The 20,471-nt window shown below is 40.2% G+C and overlaps 1 protein-coding gene across 5 annotated transcripts in view; it reads right to left on the reverse strand.

The window, feature by feature from the left end:
• The window catches only part of TMEM200A (transmembrane protein 200A), a 69,576-nt gene that overhangs the window by 33,964 nt on the left and 15,141 nt on the right, over nucleotides 1-20,471 (reverse strand). For 2 of the 5 annotated variants that reach the window (XM_054024492.1, XM_054024488.1), the window contains exon 2: nucleotides 8,938-9,065. The exons of the other annotated variants lie outside the window; for them this stretch is intronic. The gene's annotated coding sequence lies outside the window, so the exon portion shown is untranslated. The remainder of the gene's footprint in view (nucleotides 1-8,937; nucleotides 9,066-20,471) is intronic. 5 annotated transcript variants of the gene reach the window in all.

The following is a 20,471-nucleotide window of genomic DNA, read 5'->3' on the forward strand; positions in this document are numbered from 1 at the left end:
TTTAGCGTAATGGTCAAGTCTGCAACTGGGGACCATACATGCTACAGTAATACAAATAATAGTACCAATAAAAGGAAGACAGAAGGGAGAAAGCGTGGGGAACTGAATCGGGAAGATACTACAAACAGTGAATGGGCCTGTCCTCTATCCCCTGGAGGCTGCAGTCAGGAGCAGTTCAGCGGCACTAAGGGTATGTCTATGCTACAATTAGACACCCGCAACTGGCCTGAGCCAGTTCATTCAGGCTAAGGAGCTGTTTTAATTGCAGCGTAAATGTTTGAGCTGGGACTGGGGCCGGGGCTGTAGGACCCTGAGGGTGTCTGATTGTAGTGTAGACATACTCAATGTCTCCTAGTACATCCTGTCAGACAGAGGGAGCGCATCTGCTGCTATGCTTCTTAAAGGGATTCCGCATACTCTCTTGTACTGACAGGAGCCCTGCTGGCTGGTCCATAGGAGCTTGGGGTGATGGCTGTGTCTGTTCCCCACCATTTGGGGTGACTAGCACTCCAGACAGTCCTAATAGGAAGTAGCTCCTACACCCATAAAAGTGTTGGAATTATAACTGTGGCCAAAATATGTGCAGGGGGAACAAGTCCTAAGGGGTCACAGGTTCACGTTTTCCTTCCTTGCTCACCACTGCAGGCCCCAGCAATAGTCTCTCTCTAAACATTTTTTAATCTTCAGGAACATACAGTAAATCAAAATTCCAACTTATTGCTAGCCCCTCCCCCATCATTTTCCATGGCTTAGGGGCATTTATCAAGCCCTTACTATTATATAAGTAGCACCAAAGGTGTGCTTAGTGATTTATAGTTCTAGGCCCTGATTCCACAAAGTGGTTAAGCATGTCCCTAAGTTCCATTTGAGTAAGTACATAGAGCAAAACATGCATATAACTTTAAACATATGCTTAAATGCTCTTCTGTTTAAAAATATTTTTCCACACATTGCAAACAGAAGAGATTAAAGGCCTGAACTGAAAATATTTTTCCATGCATTGCAGAGACCTTATCTTCATCACAATCCATACTCAGTTAGAGCTGTGTACTCCAGCTCTAGACTAGGTCTTCCATACACAACAGCTATAGAGACATGATGGAAGTATTTTTAATTGTCTCTGCAATAAGAAAGATTTATTGAATGTTTATGATTACTTCATGCCTTTTTATTTATATAGCTTTTCTTCTGCACAAAGGTTAGTGTTTGTGACATATAAATCAGATCCCTCTATGTTGGTAATTAAGGCATCATAACTGATTTATTATTCTCAATAACTTCTAAAAATTCAGGATAAGTGATCACAAATGAAGAATGGAAAACCACTTAGACAAAAGCGTTACAAATCTTTGAATGTTGTTTATCAACATCTGAAGATTAATTCAAATCTAGAACATCTGCAACCCACTTGGCATAAAATCCACTGCTTAATTACAGGCCATATATGTCTGAACATCTGCTGAGAGTGGGAAAAAAATAACTAACCAAATAAGAAACTATATATATATACTGTTTTCAAACCCTCCCTATAATAAAGATTTGAATAACAGCTAAGATGTTAATAGAGAGCTGAAGTTTGCATCTGTTGTGGGAAAAAAAAAAAAAGACACCACCAACACAACACAACCATAAGTGAGAGAAGGTGATGTACCACCCACATCACCTGATGAACAATTTTATTACTATTCTTTATCAAATAGTTGCAATTATTCTTTAACATCAGCAATACTTTGTCATTTAGGACTAAATTCTAATATCTTTATTCACACTGAATATGACCTTACTCCATAAGAAGGCCTATTGTTATCAAAGATCAGAGGGGTAGCCGTGTTAGTCTGAATCTGTAAAAAGCAACAGAGGGTCCTGTGGCAGCTTTGAGACTAACAGAAGTACTGGGAGCATAAGCTTTCGTGGGTAAGAACCTCACTTCTTCAGATGCAAGTCTGCATCTGAAGAAGTGAGGTTCTTACCCACGAAAGCTTATGCTCCCAGTACTTCTGTTAGTCTCAAAGCTGCCACAGGACCCTCTGTTGTTATCAAAGAGCTACTTAACGTAAGAGTATCAGACAGGGTTTTAGGACACAATTCTGCCACCTTACAAATCGTGAGTAGTACTTTGCTCATGTGATTTCTCCATCCCTCCCCATGCATTTCAATGGAATTGCTCACATTGAGTAAAGTCCTGTTTATTGTGAGTAAGGGAGACAATATGGCGGTAATTATTTTGCAGATGTGGCTAAAAATGTTGATTGATTCTAACTAAAAATATGGTATATGCATTCTAACACACACCTAGGAATTATGACAACTTTATTATTTATATAGGGCCATAAGTGTACATGTTACTACATTATGGCATAAAATATCTACAGAAGACCTGATCCTGAACATCTCTACACACAGGAATAGTTTTTCTTCTTCGTGCTAAAGTCCACACATTTGTTTCAATGGGTAATTCAGCCTGCTTACATCATGGGGCAGAACCAGACCTACCAGTCACTGGCAATCTGCCTCATCTTCTGAAGTTCCCTCCAGTTTTTTTATACCTCCCCAACAGCAAGTAGGCTCAACCAGACCTCCCTGCTGCAGAGCTTTTCTGAGGAAAATTCCATAGATAGCACCAGGTGTGCGCACACACCCTGCTCCTCCATAGGGAATTCTTCCTCTTTAGGGGAGGAAGGCCAGAAGTCCAAATCAGAGTTAGAGACTCAAATACTAAAACATTTTATAAAACCCACCAGGCAAGAATTTACTGATCCTTGTGAAACTATGCTTAGGAAGCGTGCAAGTGCTCTAGGCTATGTCTACACTACCACTTACATTGGCAAAACTTATGTCACTCAGGGGGTGTGAAAAAACACACCTCTTAGTGACATAAGTGTCACTGGCATAAGTGGTAGTGTGCACAGCGCTATGTCGGCGGGAAAGCTTCTCCCGCCAACATAGCTACCGCCGCTTATTGCGGGTGGTTTAATTATATCCATGGGAGCGCTCTCTCCCGTCGGCGTAGAGCGGCTACACAGGAGATCTTACAGCAGCACAGTTGCATCGGTGCAGCTGTGCTGCTGTAAGGTCTCTAGTGTAGAAATGGCCCTAAACAAACTATAGCTCTCTATCTCTTCTCATGCACCCTGGAAAGGAGTAATAGAGGGAGAGGATTTTCCTGCCACACCTAGAAGACTGAGAAAGTATCAGGTGGTTGTCCCTCGCCGCCACTGCATGTCACCATACCCTAATGTCCTGGTTATTGTTCCTAGCTTCTGTTTCAGGTTGCCATGCTTCACTACCACCTCTATTTCTCCCACGGGGGGTTGGACAGCAGTCTGGCTCTGGAAGAACCAGCAAGCAATCAGAAGCCTCTTGACCCACTATGTATTTCTTTCTATACCACCATCCCCTCAGCCTCCATTTTATAAAGCCAGAAAGTTCTTCAGTGTGTATCTGGTCAAACACTTGCATTACTTTTGAAGAGAACTGTGGCTGTTTTGCCTGGTGGGCAGAGACTCTATTTCTAACGGGGGGAATTTTTGCCCAAAAGAGTGCTCTCTTCACTATACAGGCCCTTCATAGGCAACCACAGGGAACAAGCAGAGCAGGTTCTAGCTGAAATATCTAAACAAGTTCCTAAAGGAGACTTGTCTTCAGAGCATTCCCATTTTACCATTCTCAGACAATGCTTTTGTTCTGTAGATGGATGGCAGCCTTTTTCTTTCCCCAATTTTAACTATTGCCATTTGAGCTATTTCCAGGATATCTCTGGGTAGCAAAAATATTGGCTTTAGGGAAGAAGGAAATTCAATTATCTCTTCATAGACAAATTTTTCTGATCAAGGTTCTATAGAAGGAGAAAGCTGACACAAACACACAGTGATATGGTTCCTAGAGAATCTGGGCTTCTGGACAAACACAGATGCTCGATGCCCGGAAGCCAAATCGTATGCCTGGGCTGAGGATGAATATACTATCAGATACAAGGTTTCATCTCAGAAGAGTGATACCAGAAGATGAAGACTGCCGTAATGGAAAATAAGTGATGTCACAGAAACAAAAATCCAATTCTTGTTTTAGCCTATTGAGAATTCTGATCTCATGCACAGGCATGTTTCAATGACAGAGTTCATATGATACCTATCCAGTAATTCCCAGTATCCCCGCCACTTCTGACCCTATCTCTTCCTTTAGCACAGCTCTAGCTCCAGTTGTACATTCTCTAATCCCACAAATGGTGAATGCAGAGAATCAGATTTTTACCTTGAAGGGAGCTTCCCCCTTCAATGCAGGAAATGGTTACTAGAAAGAGAGAGCACAGCATCCACCTCCTGGAACTTTGAAGTCGCAGAGCACTGCTCCTTTTAGGGAGAACAGACCTGTTCTGGTCACGACAGTCAAAGAATCTGATTGTGTTCTTCCTATTTATTATGAAAACCCTATCAGCCCAATACAGAGCGAGAGAGCGAGCGAGAGATATTCTCCTGTCCTAGGTGGAGCAAAATTCCTATCTGTGTGCACTTGCCAACAAGGAGGAAATGAACACCAAGGCTTGCATGCGTAGGTGCTGGAACTCAAGGTGCTGGGGGTGCGGATACAAAGTTTGCTGAAATCAATGGCAATACTGAACTCCAATTAATTCAGTCCTAATAAAAGGGAATAGATGCCACACATGAACGGGGAAGGAGACTACATAATGGCGAGAACAAGGCCTTCATGAAAATGCAAGTTCATCTTGGGCTCCCACTCTCCTCACTCACCCCCTTCTGGCTGCTTATGTTCAGAATCTGCCCACATGCCCCTTTCTAGATGAACTTCGTTCTATAAGAGTTTTGCCCCACAGAGATAGAGTTGGTCATGGTGGGTGGCTAAAGAAAAAAGCAATTAGAAACTTTAAATGTCACAGTAGCTTTACTTAAACTAATGCAGGGTGGAGGAGGATGTTGGAATGCATTTATTAAATAGAAATAAATAAAATGTTTGTTAATTGTTATATTAAATCAATTACAGTTTCAATAAAATAAATGAATATAAAAACTTTATTAAACAATCACCATAAAGTGAATTATAAATACCAAAATATTACACAGTTTTATATCACATGAAATAGACTCCGTATAATCAAAGAGCAGGTCCTGTTTGGTCCGAGTGAGCAGCATGTGTAGACCACAGTGTGAAGAGCCTTCCCCCATTTCCATCACTTGCAGAAAGGCCAAGTTGAATATTGCAGCCACGGCATTTTGAGAAGCATCAGGGCTGCTACATTCTTACTCTAACGGTGCTGCTCTCCATGCACCAGGACTTGCCAATTTTGTGAGGGGGAGTAAGCCACACCCACTAAAAGTAGTACAATAATAGGCATGCTACATATAGTTCACCCTAAAACTCGGCAACAGAATGAGATGAGTGTTGAGAAGCAGGATGGGACAGCACACTCTACCCTTTTATATGGCTGTGCCTAACTGGCAAAATCTAGCCCCGTGTAAATAGATTATGCATTTACTTGAATATATGTAGGTTTCAAAGGATTATATTCTTATTGGTAAACTTTGATATCACAGTGCACACACAAAGTAATGAAAAAATATTTCCATCCATTAATAAAAATTTAGAGATAAAGAAAGAAAAATGCTGCTTGAGACCTTTGTAGATATAAGCATATTTACTTTGTATATTTTGACATCTGATACTGACAATTTGTGTTTTAATGGTTATAAAGCTTTAACTTTTTGAATCTCAGAATCTACTGTCATTAAATTGTCTCACCCCTTTTAACTTCCCTGCAGCTTTGAATTTAAATTGTTAAAATCTAAAAAAAAAAAAAATGCTTAAAAATGAACAGATATTTATCAAAATTATAAAAAAAAATAAAAATTGAGTTTTGCCAATTCTAAATAGCTGATATAAGTATTGTTGTGGCAAGGTCTTAACCAAAGGACTGCTGCAGTCCATATATTATTTGGTATTGTATTTACATAAATACTATTTCTAAAATTCCAAAATTAAAGTCAGTGTCTTTTGACTGCAGAGACTAGTAACTCTAGTTACTAGTAACTAGTAGACTGGTTATGAAAATCAGTCATTTTTTGGCAATGCTTATACTCTCCCTCCTGATATTTTTCAAAAATACTTTTTCCAGAGATTTCTTCCTCCTTCATGTATTATCCTGCACTATATTATATTTTCTGCTTTGCTCTCATGGGAATCCTAAGGGCCAATTCAACCAATAAGAAGCCCTGGTAGAATGGCTGCAATGGAGCTGTATTGCCAGAAAGATATAGCAGGGCCCATCCTCTCTAAATCCCACAGAGATCCATTAAGTTTGGTAGTGGGTCGAGGGCAGGGTGGATAAAAATAATGATTTAAAAAAATGATTTTTTTATTTAAATCAGATTTTTTGATAGCTAATTTCTTTTATCTAAAGATAATTGTATTAAGATACATTATAGCTCAAAGATACAGTATCTCATCATGGAATAGGGATTATAAATTTTAATTCTATGTATGAGACAATATAGTCATGTAATGTTTAAGAAAAGTTTTGTAAATGAGTTCGAATAGTTCATGGATTAGAGACCCCAATCTTATGGGGTTCCAGGGGCTTCTGTATAGATTTAGGTTAATCGTTCTATCTACGCAATGGGACTCAGTGCTCAGTCTAGAAGATCCCATCAGAGATGCTTAGTTTTGCAGTTCTCAAACTGTGGATTTGTCTCTTCATAGATAACATGCTTCTTAACAACAAAAATGTTTTACATAATACAATACAATACAAAGAGGTGAGAAATAACAGACCTCAACCCTATTGTCCCCCTGCAAAATTGTGTACACAGAGTCAATCCCTTACCTCTCTCTAAAAGTGCAAAGTTTCAAAAAGTTCAATGAATAGAAGATTGTTGGGGGCAGAATAGAACTGGACAAGAAGAAGTCTGGAGATAAATGTGAGACGGGAGGAACAGGCAGTAGAAACAAAAGTGAAACTGTTTGAGCAGCATATTCCAGAAGTCTTGAGGTCTTTCTGAGTGTAGCCTTCATTGATTTGAGATCTACCATTCCATTCTCTCACTAGAAGGGAAAACCTATAATGGCAGCAGGGCCGTAAAAGAGACCCAGTTTGGGAATATTTTAATGAAGTTCCTCTACCTGTGGGTAACACAGGCATGTGTGCAAAATTCAAACAGTGCAACAAAGAAATGCAAGGCATGATTGCCCGAATGAAACAACATCATAAGAAGTTTCCCTTCTCAGGAGGAAGCTACGTTGAAGATGATGAAAGGAACATGTCTGAACATGCAGGATCTTCAGGTTGGTAAACTTTTTTATTTCATACTTCTTAAGGACTTCCAGTCTTCCTTCTGGACTATTCTTGAATTCTCATGTTTGAGCAAAAAATATAGTTGTTACTCTATGGTACTATCATTTTAGATGCAGTTTTGATAAAAAAATAAATAGCTGAAATAGGCAGATCTTCCTTTTACAATTTCACCTTTAAAGTAGTACTGAGTGTCAGTGAATGCAATGAGTAATACTAAATGAGCAGTATGGTAATAATAATTAAATAACTGCATTGACTGATTTTGTTTAGGAGAATCCATCCTCAACATACAGGATTCTGAAGACTATCCACCTTCAAGATCACTATCATTTTCTATAGTTTCAGAGTTATCTGCCAATGATAGCATTTCAGTCACATCATGTATGTCACATAGCCACAGTATATCACTTGTAGCAAAAAGAGAAGAAAAAAAAATCTCCATCATCCAGAAACAGCCATAGATAAGTTTGTGATAAGAACCAGCAGATTACAAAAAGAGGTAATTGATGAAAAAATTGCCCCGTTTGTTTATTCAACAAACTCTCCTTTCCATATGATTGAGAAGCCATACTTCATTAACATGGTTCAGTCATTAAGACCAGGATACAGTCCACCCAACAGAGCAGATGTCGCAGGCAAATTGCTAGATAAAGTGTATGAAAGAGAAATTGAACAGCGTGCAAAAGGTCTAGAGGGTGAAATTGTTAACCTGCATGGTTGTGATAACAGAAGAAGGGAATGTCTTCCTTACAGAAACAATTGATACATCGGGAAATTCCCACACAGCAGAATACTTACAAGAAATAGCAATACTTACTAACTGCGAAAAAAAATTCAAATGTCTAGTACACAGCTTGGTCACAGACAATGCTGCAAATGTATCCAAAATGAGAAGAAATTTAGAAGAGAGTCCCAAGCTAATAACATACGGTTACAGTGCTCATTTGATACAGCTCCTAGCCAAAGACTTCAGTGTTCCAAAATTAAAGGCAAATGTTGTTGAAATTGTAAAATACTTCCGTAACAACCACTTTGCAGCAGCTGCTCTGAAAAAAGTGGGAGGAACCAAGCTAACTCTCCCACAAGACATGTGATGGAACTCAGTAGTGGACTGTTTTGAGCACTATATCAAGAACTGGCCTAATCTGATAACAGTTTGTGAACAAAAATCATGAAAAAAATAGATGGCACTATCACAGCCAAAGTTCTCAACATTGGGCTTAAAAGAAAGTTGAAGACACGTGGAGTATCCTGAAGCCTATTTCTGTAGCCTTGAACAAAAACGCAGGGAAATAGCTGTTTTATTGCTGACACTGTTGAAATTTGGAAGGAACTGAGAACTTAAAAAGAGAAACATGCAACGACAGAGTTAAATTACAAACATTAAAAAAACAAATGGGACAAGCACCATTTCCAGCTCATTTTCTTGCAAATATTCTCAATACTCGGTACCAGGGTCAAACCTTAACTGCTGAAGAAGAGGAGTTGGCTATGAAATGGACATCCAGCAATCATCCCTCCATAATGCCAAGTATAATAAACTTCAGAGCTAAGGCTGAACCATTCATGAAATATATGTTTGCTGATGATGTTTTAAAGAAAATCACACCAATGAACTGGTGAAAGTCACTTACGCTCTTGGATTCAGAGACTGTTGAAGTGATAATCTCACTTTTAACAGCAGAAACTTCTTCTGCCAGCGTAGAAAGAATATTTTCTTCCTTTGGACTAATTCATTCCAAACTGAGAAATCGTTTGGGACCTGAAAAAGCAGAAAAGCTTGTTTTTCTTTTCCAGATTATGAACAAACAGGAAAATGAAGGTGAAGATGACTGAGTTAGCTAAAGAAGCCAATATTTTAAGTTTCTCTATGTTAGCCAGGTCAACATAGTCGATTAAATTAAAAAAAAAAAATTAACTATTTTAGCTAAAAACAATTTTAACAAAACACAAACTGATTTTAAAAATCTTGAATATTTAACTAAATTCAAAAATTCATATGCTTGTTTTAAGTTATATTTTTGATGTTGAAGAAAAAAAATCTAGAATACATAACAATGTTGTTTTAGTTAAATAAAACAATTTAAATGTCTGATGTTCTCCTCCTAATACAGAATGGCAAGAAAATCCTCCAAATATTAATGATTAACCTGTTGAATTGGAGATAGTTCACCTCTCAGTGACTTCATAAATATCTGCTTCTATTACCTTTTGTAAATGAAATAACCAATCATTCATTTTCTGATATAGTTGTAAAACTAATCTGAAAATTTTTCAAAATAAATCACTGTTTAAAAATGTGTAGTGTGTACCTTCTAAAAATGAAACCTACATCTAATCTCTGAGCTGTGAAGACTATGTATTAAAGTTATAACAACCAACAAGAATGCACTTTTATGTAGATATCCATGATTAAATCGAGTCTTCCTGATAAGTGATTTAAATCAAATTCACCTTGTGGAAGAATTCTTCCATTGATATAGCACTGTCTACACCAGGGGTCAGGTCGATATAACTGCATCTCTCGGGGGTGTGGGCTTTTCATATCCCTGAGAGATGCAACTATGCCAACCTAAGTTTCCCGGGTAGACCAGCCCTCTGACTCCTGCTCTCCCTGGATAGTAGAAGAGAAGTTACAGTTGCAATCCCTACTAAATTCCCTTTGTCAAAGGAGTGTTGATAATTGGCCACCTACTTTAAAACATGCAATAATCCAACCAATGCTAAAGAAACCATTGCTCTGCTCTGTCTAACCTCCCTTTGCTAAGCAAAAAGCTAACAAATATCTTGTACCACATGTCAGATGCCAGTACTCTAAATCCTTCTCAGTCAGGTGTCAAGCCCAGGTATGTGATAGCGACAGACACCACAGATTGCTTTAAGAGAAGGATAGTCATATTGTTCTGTTGGACCTCTCTGCAGTATTGATAATTTCTACCCCGTCCCACTTGCAGGAGGCTGCAGAGCTGAACAGAAATGTCCTAAAATGTCTTTAGTGCTTCCTTCTTGTCAGACAGAATCCAGACTGTTGTTACAGACCGTTCCTCTACCTCCAGTGCTCTCATTGCAAGAGTCCCACATGGCTGAATCTTCTTCCTGTATTACCACACGTCTAGAGAGAGCTGGGTGAGACATACAACCATGAACTCCTGTGACAGCTCTGTTCCACAGAAACCACAAATCTGTCGACTAACAGTTGAACCCTTATGAACGCAAGAGTCAGAACTTTCATGTATATTAAACCTAGACTGTGGAATTCGCTACCAGATGAGATAAGAATGACAACTGACCCTTCTCCATTCAGAATTAAATGCACACCTCATCTCTCTTACTGTGCTCTCTCTCAACAAAGTTTACCTATTCCCTCACACACATTCATTTTTTTAAAATCTACTCAAGCTATTTCTCCTGTAGACTGTAAAGCAAGAAAGAGAAACATTATTTCTATTTTAAAATATTTTGGAAGCACTAAGATAATACAGTAATGGGGTCAAATAAATAGACATTCAGAATATGAAATCTCAGTCTGATGCATGAAAATTTTTACCAACAGCTGGAATGCAACACTCTACATAGAAAATGTCTATAGCCATTATGTCTTGCTTGTCGCACCTTGTAGGCTGTGAACTGTTTCCAAGCTATATGTTAATACTATTTTTGGAATACATCTTCAAAAGATTTTAATTTTAAATGAATGTTGTACTTGAAAGTACAATATATCTGCAGAGCGGCATTCCCAACTTAATTTAGACAAGCCTTAGCACCTATTTGGTGGAATTCATTGTATTCCATTCACTTCATTGAGCATGTGCAATCTTCATTCTATTCAGGGAACTGCATATTGGAGAATAGCTTTCTATCTTCAGCAGCAACCTCTCTATCATCTGTTTATCAATACAGCTGGAGGTACTTGCTCAAAATAAACATTTAGGCCATCATGTTCATCTAAATAATGAGCTTACTTTAAAATGTATAATGTAATAGTCTGGATGAAAGTTAAATTCCTCTAGAGAAAAAGCACATTTTTAGCTGGAAACACATGCCTGATCAGTTAAAAAAAAAAAAAAAAAAAAAATCATAATTTTTAAGGCCAGAAGGGACCATTGTAGTCTGATCTAGTGCATAACACAGGCCATAGAATTTCATCAATAATTCCTGCATTGAGACAACTTCTGGTTGAGTACAGCATATCTTTTAGGAAGACATGAAATCTTGAATTAAAAACGTCAAGTGAAGGAGACGCCACAAAACCCCTTGGTAAATTGTTTCAATGGCTAATTACCTTCACTGTTAAAAATGTGTGCCTTATTTCCATCTTAAATTTTATTCTAGCTTCAGCTTCCAGCCACCGGATCTTCCTACGATTTCATCCACTAGATTAAAGTGCCTTCTGCTATCAGATTATATTCAGGCTCCAACATTCTCAGAACTCCTTTTGATCAAAGAACATAATACAGTAATTCCTCACTTAACGTTGTAGTTATGTTCCTGAAAAATGCAACTTTAAAGTGAAATGATGTTAATCGAATCCAATTTTCCCATAAGATTTCATATAAATGCGAGGGGTTAGGTTCCAAGGACATTTTTGGGGGGCAGACAAAAGGCATTATATACTGTACAGTACTGTACTGTGATTGGGAAGTGCCCATGACTTACCCCACACAGGCACAGCCTGCTGCAGGCAAGGACGCCAGGAAGTGCCTTCGCAGCAGCAGCGGCAGCTTCCCCAGAGAAGAACAGGTGCCAACATTGCCAGGGGATACTCCAGGCCCACCTCTTCCCAGCCCCACTCCACCTCCTCTCCAGAGCATGCCACATCCCCGCTCCTTCCCTGCTCTGCCCCCTCACCCCCAAGTCCTAAGCACCACCAAACAGATGTTTGGTGGAGCTTAGGACTTTCTGGGAGGGAGGGGCAGGAGTGGGGAAATGCCGTCTCTCCACTTCTCCCCTCCCTCCCAGAAAGTCCTAAGCGCCGCCAAAGTTTGACGGTGGAGGAAGCGCTGGGAGGGAGGGGGAGGAGTGGAGAAGAGGAACTTGTGCAATGCTCCCTTGTAAAGTCGCTGCTCTTCTACAGAATCTTACAAGCAGTGGACAGAGCAGGCAGCCAAACAACATTATAAGGGAGCATTGCAAAACTTTAAACAAGCATGTTCCCTAATTGAGAAGCGACGTAACTTTGAAACAACGTTAAACAGGAGGACGTTAAGAGAGGAGTTACTGAAGCATCACATGGGGTAGGTAAATATTATGCCATTGTTTGCTGCTAGGGAAACTAAGGCATAAAGAGACTTCCAAAAATCACACAAGAATTCTGTGACAGAGCCAGAAACACAACCCAGGCTCCCACTCCTGTGCTTTTACTTCAAGATTGTTTATGCTTTGAAGACAGAATTCCAAAGTACTGCAGTACATGGATTAAGCATTACAATCTGCATTACAAACACCTCAAAAACGCATTGCAAATTTACTGTTAATATTCTAACTAGTCCAGAACAAGAACAAGCCAGCCTGCACACTGTCTCATAAATGACTGACCATTGTTAACACACTTCCTACAATGACACTAAGTCTAATGAATCACAAAAATTAAAATTCATTTTTGCAAAATGCTTCTGAAATAAATGTAGTCAAACTTTACTAATTCTGGGTCACTAAGAACGAAAATGATGCTTAAAATCATTGATTGGCTCTAGTTTTCAAGATACGCTATTGGGTCAGTATATACGACCCTTGACTTGGGAATGGCGGAGGATAAGTGAATTATAAAGGGAAGGGATCTCAATTTAAACCAGAAATGACTAAAATACATCTCTGACTGGATCTATGAATAAATCTATGACTGAGTTTGGACAGTACTTGCTTTTTAGGCAAAACAATGAATGATGCAATCCGAAGCTGGTATTGCATCATACATGATATGAATTGCATCATGTTATTCCTAGAAGTCATGGATGATGCAATCATAACAAAGCTTACATCACTCTGCTGAACAAACTGCCCTATGTCAGCTCTAGAAATCATACAGTGTCGTGCTCTCTTATTTGTCAGTGTTTGATTTTGCAAAGGGACACATTTCTGTTTAGCCAAAGTGAGCAGAGATGCCTCGTACTTGTGTGAACAGTGTAGATAACTTCTGCTATGTTTGTGGTGAAGTGACTTTTGCATCACAAAAGCGCAGTATAACCACTGTGGTTAAGAAAGCCTATCACCTTTATTTTGGCTGCAAAATTGGAGATCAGGACAAGAGGTGGGCCCCACACATATGCTGCAACACTTGTGCAACAAATCTTCGCCAGTGGTTGAACAGGAAAAGGAAATCTATGCCTTTTGCAGTGCCAATGATTTGGAGAGAGCCAACAGATCATACCAGCAATTGTTACTTCTGCATGGTGCCTCCAGTTGGGAAAGGTGTGTCAAAGAAGAAAAAATGGACTGTGCATTATCCAAACATTCCATCAGCTATATGCCCAGTACCCCACGGAGAAGGACTGCCGGTTCCTGATGCACCAGAATCATTCTCACTTGAGTCAGACGAGGAAGAGGAAGACGATGAAACTTCTGGTCCTGAACCATCAATGTCACAGGACCCACATTTTCTCCCATCCTCCTCCTCTGAACCACACTTCATAACACAAGGTGAACTGAATGACCTTGTCAGGGATCTGGAACTACCCAAGAGTAAGGCAGAGCTATTGGGTTCCAGACTACAGCAGTGGAATCTCCTGGCAGGTGATGTTAGGGTTTTCATGTTCCGTGACTATCAAAAGGATCTTGTCCCATTCTTCTTCATGGAAGGTGATCTTGTAGCCTGCAACATCATCGATGGTGTGATGGCAGCCCTCAACATCGTTCACGATCCAGATGAGTGGAGACTGTTCATTGCTTCATCGAAGACGAGTCTTAAAGCTGTTTTACTGCATAATGGCAATGTTTTGCCATCAATTCCAGTTGGTCATGCAGTCCATATGAAGGAAAACCTATGACAACATGAAACAACTTTTGAGGTGCATAAACTATGACCAACATCAGTGGCAGCTTTGTGGCGATTTGAAGGTTGTTGCTCTCTTGCTTGGTCTGCAGACTGGATACACAAAGTACTGCTGTTTTCTCTGCGAATGAGATAGTCGTGCAAGAGATTCCCACTTCATCAAGAAAGATTGGCCACTCCGACAGTCACTGGAGCCTGGGAGGAAAAGTGTTAAGCATCCACCACTTATTGAATCAAGGAAGATTTTGTTACCACCCTTACACATCAAACTGGGTCTGATGAAGAACTTTGTCAAGGCCATTGACAAAACACAAGCAGCTTTCAAGTACCTCCGTGGAAAATTTCCAAGGTTAAGTGAAGCTAAGATAAAGGAAGGTGTCTTTGTTGGTCCTCAGATTCGTGAACTTCTTCGAGATGATGCATTTGACCATGCACTGCGTGGCAAGGAAAAGACGACATGGAAAGCCTTCCAGTTAGTGGCAATAAATTTTCTTGGAAACAACAAGGCAGACAACTACAGGTTGTTGGTGGAAAACCTCCTCAAGGCCTTGGTTTTAACATGTCACTAAAGATACATTTTTTGCACTCTCATCTAGATTTTTTTCCACCGAACTGCGGAGCAGTGAGCGACGAGCATGGCAAGCGATTTCACCAGGACATTGCAACAACGGAGAAACGCTATCACGGCAAATGGAGCCCATCAATGCTCGCAGACTATTGCTGGACAGTGACAAGAGATGCTCCATTTAATGAATACAAGAGACAAGCCAAGAAGTGCCGAGTAGACACTGAATAGGACTAAACTATGTATATAATAGTTTTTTGCCTTTTGTTTCATAATAAATTTTATTTATATAACCCTTTTGCTGATTTTTAAAGTGTTACATAAACAGGACAGGTGAAATATTATCATGTAAAGCAACCATAAACACATGAAAAGACCTAGGTTTACAATTTATGATTAAAACTCTACTATCTACACAATATACATAGACATAAAATGTAAGAACTTAAATATCTTAGAAACAGTAGCCAATCCGTTGTTTTAATTGTCATATTTGAATTCAGCACATCAAAATACATAATAAATAGCACATTTTATCTCTGAAGCAAACGACTTCTCAAAAATTGTAGATCAGTGTTATTAGAACTCCCACCTATGGAGAAGGTGTTAGGGACCTCAGAATGCCAGTTCAGTGCTCACTGGAATAAAGTCAAGGGGAGCTTGCATACGTAGTACTGTCTTTTGACATCCTAACATAGGAGGAAATTCTTTTCTGAAACATTAAATGTTTAAGTCAAGGGAGAAATTTAATAGCTCAATTTTGAAGAAAGCCTATCAGCCAGGCAGGCCTGATTGGGCTCAGGAGCAGAAAATGTCATGCCTACATACTCCCAGATTACTTGCAGGGATTCCTTCCTTGCCCTAAACAGAGGAGACTGCAGAACCAGTAGAAGGAAAAGAGAGGTGTCCAGGTTAAGGGTTTGTAGAGCACAAATCTGGAACTCATTTATATTAGCTCTCCTCCTCGAGAAGCTCCCCACCTCAGAGCTTCAGGAGGTGGGGGTTGTTGGGAAATTTTTTGCATGGTGAGTGCTTTGGTGCATAGTCAGCTTGCTGTAGAGTCAGCAAAGCCTTTTTGGGTTTGTTGGACTCAGAAAGCCACTCCTATTTTCGGCTGAATCATACGTAAAGGTTATTTTTTAAATAAATAGTTACCTTGGACTGGGAGGAACAGGTTTCCCCTCTGAATTTACTCCCATGAAGGGTAGAATTCCATAAATAGGGACACTGAATTGCTGTTCTACATCTTGATTAACAAAACAAAAAACAAAAACACTGCTAATTTAAGTTTTAAACTAACAATCAAAGATTCTAACTGATGGCTGAGCTCCGTCCTTAACTCATTGTTGTAGCCTTGTATATTACTATAAATATAAATAATATCGCCAGGGAAACAAGAAAAAACCCTTCTTACTCTCAAAGTAGATTCCAGTTGCAATGCTAGATGCATCATGTACAACTTATTTTACAAACACTTTAAAATCCAAATTATATATTTTGGGACTTTTAAATACAGATAATAGGATGAGATAAATTAGAATGGCTTCTTTGGATAAATTACATTCCAATAGGCATTTGGGGTCTTTTAGAACTGAATTTTTTCTAACTGAAATTCATTGCCATGGCTCTGAACTAAATCTTTTTTAGTCCTTTGAGAGCCTATTTGCCTTGTTTATGTACTAAGGGCCTGATGCCCTAAAAAAAAAAAAAATCAGATTTTTTTTAGGGCTTTTAATTGTTGGGGGGGCCAGGTACATGCCAGAGGGTGGCATATGCTGGCTCCATAACTAGCCAACATACAGGGTGAAATCCTGACCCTACTGAAGTCAATGAGCGTTTAGATTTTGACTTCAGTGGGGCCAGGATTTCACCCACAGTATTTTAAAGAATGTTCAGCAAACCAGAAGCCATAACTCTTCAAGTAAGTAACTGAAGATTGTACCAAGGAAGAGTAAGCTCCCATATCCAATATACCTCCTTATTCTGAGTCAACAGGGCATGATCCTCGACTCTCTTAAACCAGTTTCATGATGTTCAGAGTAACTCCTTTGAAATTAATGCAGTTGCATCAGCGTAAAACTGATATAATGCAAATAGAAAATCAGAGCCCTTATGTCTCTCCTGAATCACTGGGGGTTACACAGCCTTAGGAGTTACTTTGAAAGGCTCCAATTCACAAACTGAGGGTATGTCTTCACTACCGGCCAGATCAGCGGGCAGCGATCGATCCAGCGGGGATCGATTTATTGCATCTAGACTAGATGCAATAAATCGATCCCCGAGTGCTCTCCCGTCGACTCCTGTACTCAAGGTTGGCAAGAGGCACAGGCAGAGTTGACAGGGGAGCGGCGGCAGTCGACTCACCGTAGTGAAGACACCACAGTAAGTTGATCTAAGTACGTCGACTTCAGCTATGTTATTCACATAGTTGAAGTTGCGTAACTTAGATCGATTTCCCCTCCCCCCCAGTGTAGACCAGGCCTAAATGAGTCACACAGTGACCCAGCATTGAGCTGCTGGCTGCTCACTTGGCTAACAGCAGAAGCACTTGGCTAGTCTGGGTGGCCCCAGCACCACTCCCACCCCCTTCAGCTACATCTAAGACCATAGACACCACAGTGAAAAGGAGGCTGTGTCCACACTGTGGTGTGTAGTTACACTTGGTAGTGAAAGGGTCTGGCAGGGGGAGGCAATGGGATAAGTCTCAGCAATAGGGAGCTGCCGTAGCCTTTCCCTGCTGCTGGAATCTATACCCACAGAGAGGAAACAAAGGGACACTACTACACTGTTACAAATAGTGTAAACAGGAGGTGCTGCTTGGGCATGTAGAGAGCCAAGATATATGCCCCAGGGTTTGGCTGTTTCTTTATTCTACTCATCTCAGCAGTGCCTCACCATCTATGCTACTATTCATACCCACATTAGGGAATCATGTGGTGTACGTGCTCTACAGACTGCTGAAAGGTGTGTGCAGTGTAGACGTACCTTTAGGGAATACAGACTTTGATGCAGGAGCAGTGAAATAAAGAGATGAGACGAAATGGAGACAAAGGAGTGGGGGGGGGGCAGGGAAAGGATGAAGTACAGAAACAGGACTTCTTGGGGGCATCTAGAGAGAAGGGGATTTTATGGGGGTCACAGAAGATCAGTGGGGTTAAAATTAAGTGGGGTTAGAATTTTCTGGTGGCAGAAGAAAGGAAACCTCAGAAGAGAAAACAGAGAACTTGACACGAAAAGACCCTAGAAATGGAGTGGGCCCACCATTTGATATCAAATACACTAGAGATGGGGTAGTAGGCCACCTACACAAACTTCTTCCCCACAAGGCCATATGGTAGTGGGGGAGAGGGGAGAAACAAGGAACTGTTTGAGGGAAGTAATAGTTTCTTGAGTGCAAGGCCTTAAGAAGACCTTAACAGATTCAGATAAACATTCAGACCCTTGAATAGAAGGCTGGATATGTGGCTATGATTTCTTTTATCGTAACTTGTGAATGTTTGTCCTAAGAAGCAGGGAGAATGGATTCCCACCCTGTTCTCCATTCATTTTACTGTATGTGCAGAGTGGGGAAGAGTTGTTGCAATATAAAAAATGTGGCATCTGTTTTAATAAAAACAAAACCTAGCCTGAGAATGAGCAATAAAAAATAATGTTTAGCAAATAAAATATACTCTACTGAAATTTAGAACAGTAAACAAAATATGAAGTGATAAATATAAGCCATCCATCCCCTTTAGTTTGATCAATCTACTAAAAAGTCACGACATTACACCCTGTCATCTCTCATTTTCTTGGGTGACAAACCCCAGGCTGGAGTTTTTGGCTTGTTTTCAGCTTTCTGCAGTGACTCAAGGTATGTGTTTTAAATATAGTTTTACCTCCATGATTGATAGTTCTCTTGAAGATCCACATAAAGCAAGTAATGCTTAACAACATTCGTCCTTTGACTTTTGCCCACAGACATAAGCTTGTTTAATCTGCCCTCATGGCTTTGTGCTCTAGATATGTGAAAATGGTACATTTCTTTTTCTAATTTAATTTTATTTATTTACTTTTGCTGCTTTGGGGAGTTTTCTGCTGCCAAAATTATGATTTTCTATTGAAATCCAACTGGATCCCAACACATTTGGAAGAGTGCAAAGCAGGTTATAAAGACATTATATTATTTCACACTCACCACATGGATTCTCATCTGGAAGCTGGTCACCTACCAGGGCTGGTTTAAGGTCTTATGTACACTACAAAGTTTCATCGGCAAAAGCTGCTTTTTGTAAAACTACTTTTGGTGACAAAATTGTGCTGTTTTGCTGACAAAATAAAATCACCTCAACGAGAGGCATAAAGCTTTTTGCAGCAAAGTTAAAGTGACAAAACGTCAATGTAGACACTGCTGTTTGTTTTGTCGACAGAACTGGCTTCCACCAGTATCCTACCATGCCTGCCCTGACTGCTCTGCTCACTGTTTTGAACTCAGCTGCCCTGCAGGCATGCACCCCTCCGCTTTCAAAGCTAGGGAAGCATCCAACATCTGAGCTGAATGCGCCTGTTCTGCCCTGCACTAGGAACACAGCGTCTGAGAGACTGCTGCTGCAGGAAACGGGGGAGGGAGGATTGGGGAGCAGGGAACTGCTGTCCTACTTTGACATTCCTCAGCAGGGAGAGCTCACAGAGCTGCCCTAAAGCCCCAGCTATCAGAGCCATGTGATATCAGACTCTAAGCTTTCAGTGAAAAAAAAATTATGTTTATTAACCTGAAGGTTGCAAAGAAAAGCTTAAAAACAGGAACCCAGCATAACCAATGCAGAGATGGTTGCGTGGAAACGTAGACAGCAACCACAATGGAAAATACCTGGCTGCACACACCACTAGAGCAGGCCAGGGACAGATCTGGGGGGGCCCTCTGCTGCTGTTCTGCAAGGGCTCTGCTGCCACTGCTAAGTAGTAGTAGGAGGGTCATCACTGCCATTTCATCCTCTGCTGGGCATTGCCTAAAACTGGCCCTGTCAACCACTTAACTTCCTCACCAACTGCAACAGATTACTGGCAGTATGGGGTTTTTGTAGTTGTGCAGTGTAGCATTTTACAGGCTGCTGCTACAGTACTGACCTATCCTTCCTGCCCAAATTTTTTCTTCCTGATTTGATCATATTCACAGCTCTATATTCATCTTGTGTTTCCCACATACACCTCTACAGATCAGCCAATAAAAGTGATAATAAATTGAGTGCCACCACTTTCGTCAGTTTGGCATTAAGCAAAAGGGCCATTGGCTGTGTGGGAAAGAGTTTAGTCCAGACTGGTGGGACACTGATCACACCACAGCAACTGAATCAAAAGAGCAGACAGAGTTTGAAATGAGAACAGCAGCAGCAGAGTGAGCAATAGCAAAGTCTCCAAGCGGGATCCCACTGTTATGTTAGCATCATTGAATCTGATCTATGCTCTATACACAGGAGATCACAGGACTGAGCATAAGCAACAATCAAAGTTTAAGGAAATAATAGACAATTTACAACCTCATCCCTCTTCTCAGGCAAAATCCCACCATGCTCCAAGACAGCATGCTTCTAACTCCAGAGGAAATGACTCATGAGAAATATCCTCCTATGAACATT

Source organism: Malaclemys terrapin, chromosome 3, assembly GCF_027887155.1.
Source record: "Malaclemys terrapin pileata isolate rMalTer1 chromosome 3, rMalTer1.hap1, whole genome shotgun sequence".
Lineage (NCBI taxonomy): Eukaryota > Metazoa > Chordata > Testudines > Emydidae > Malaclemys > Malaclemys terrapin.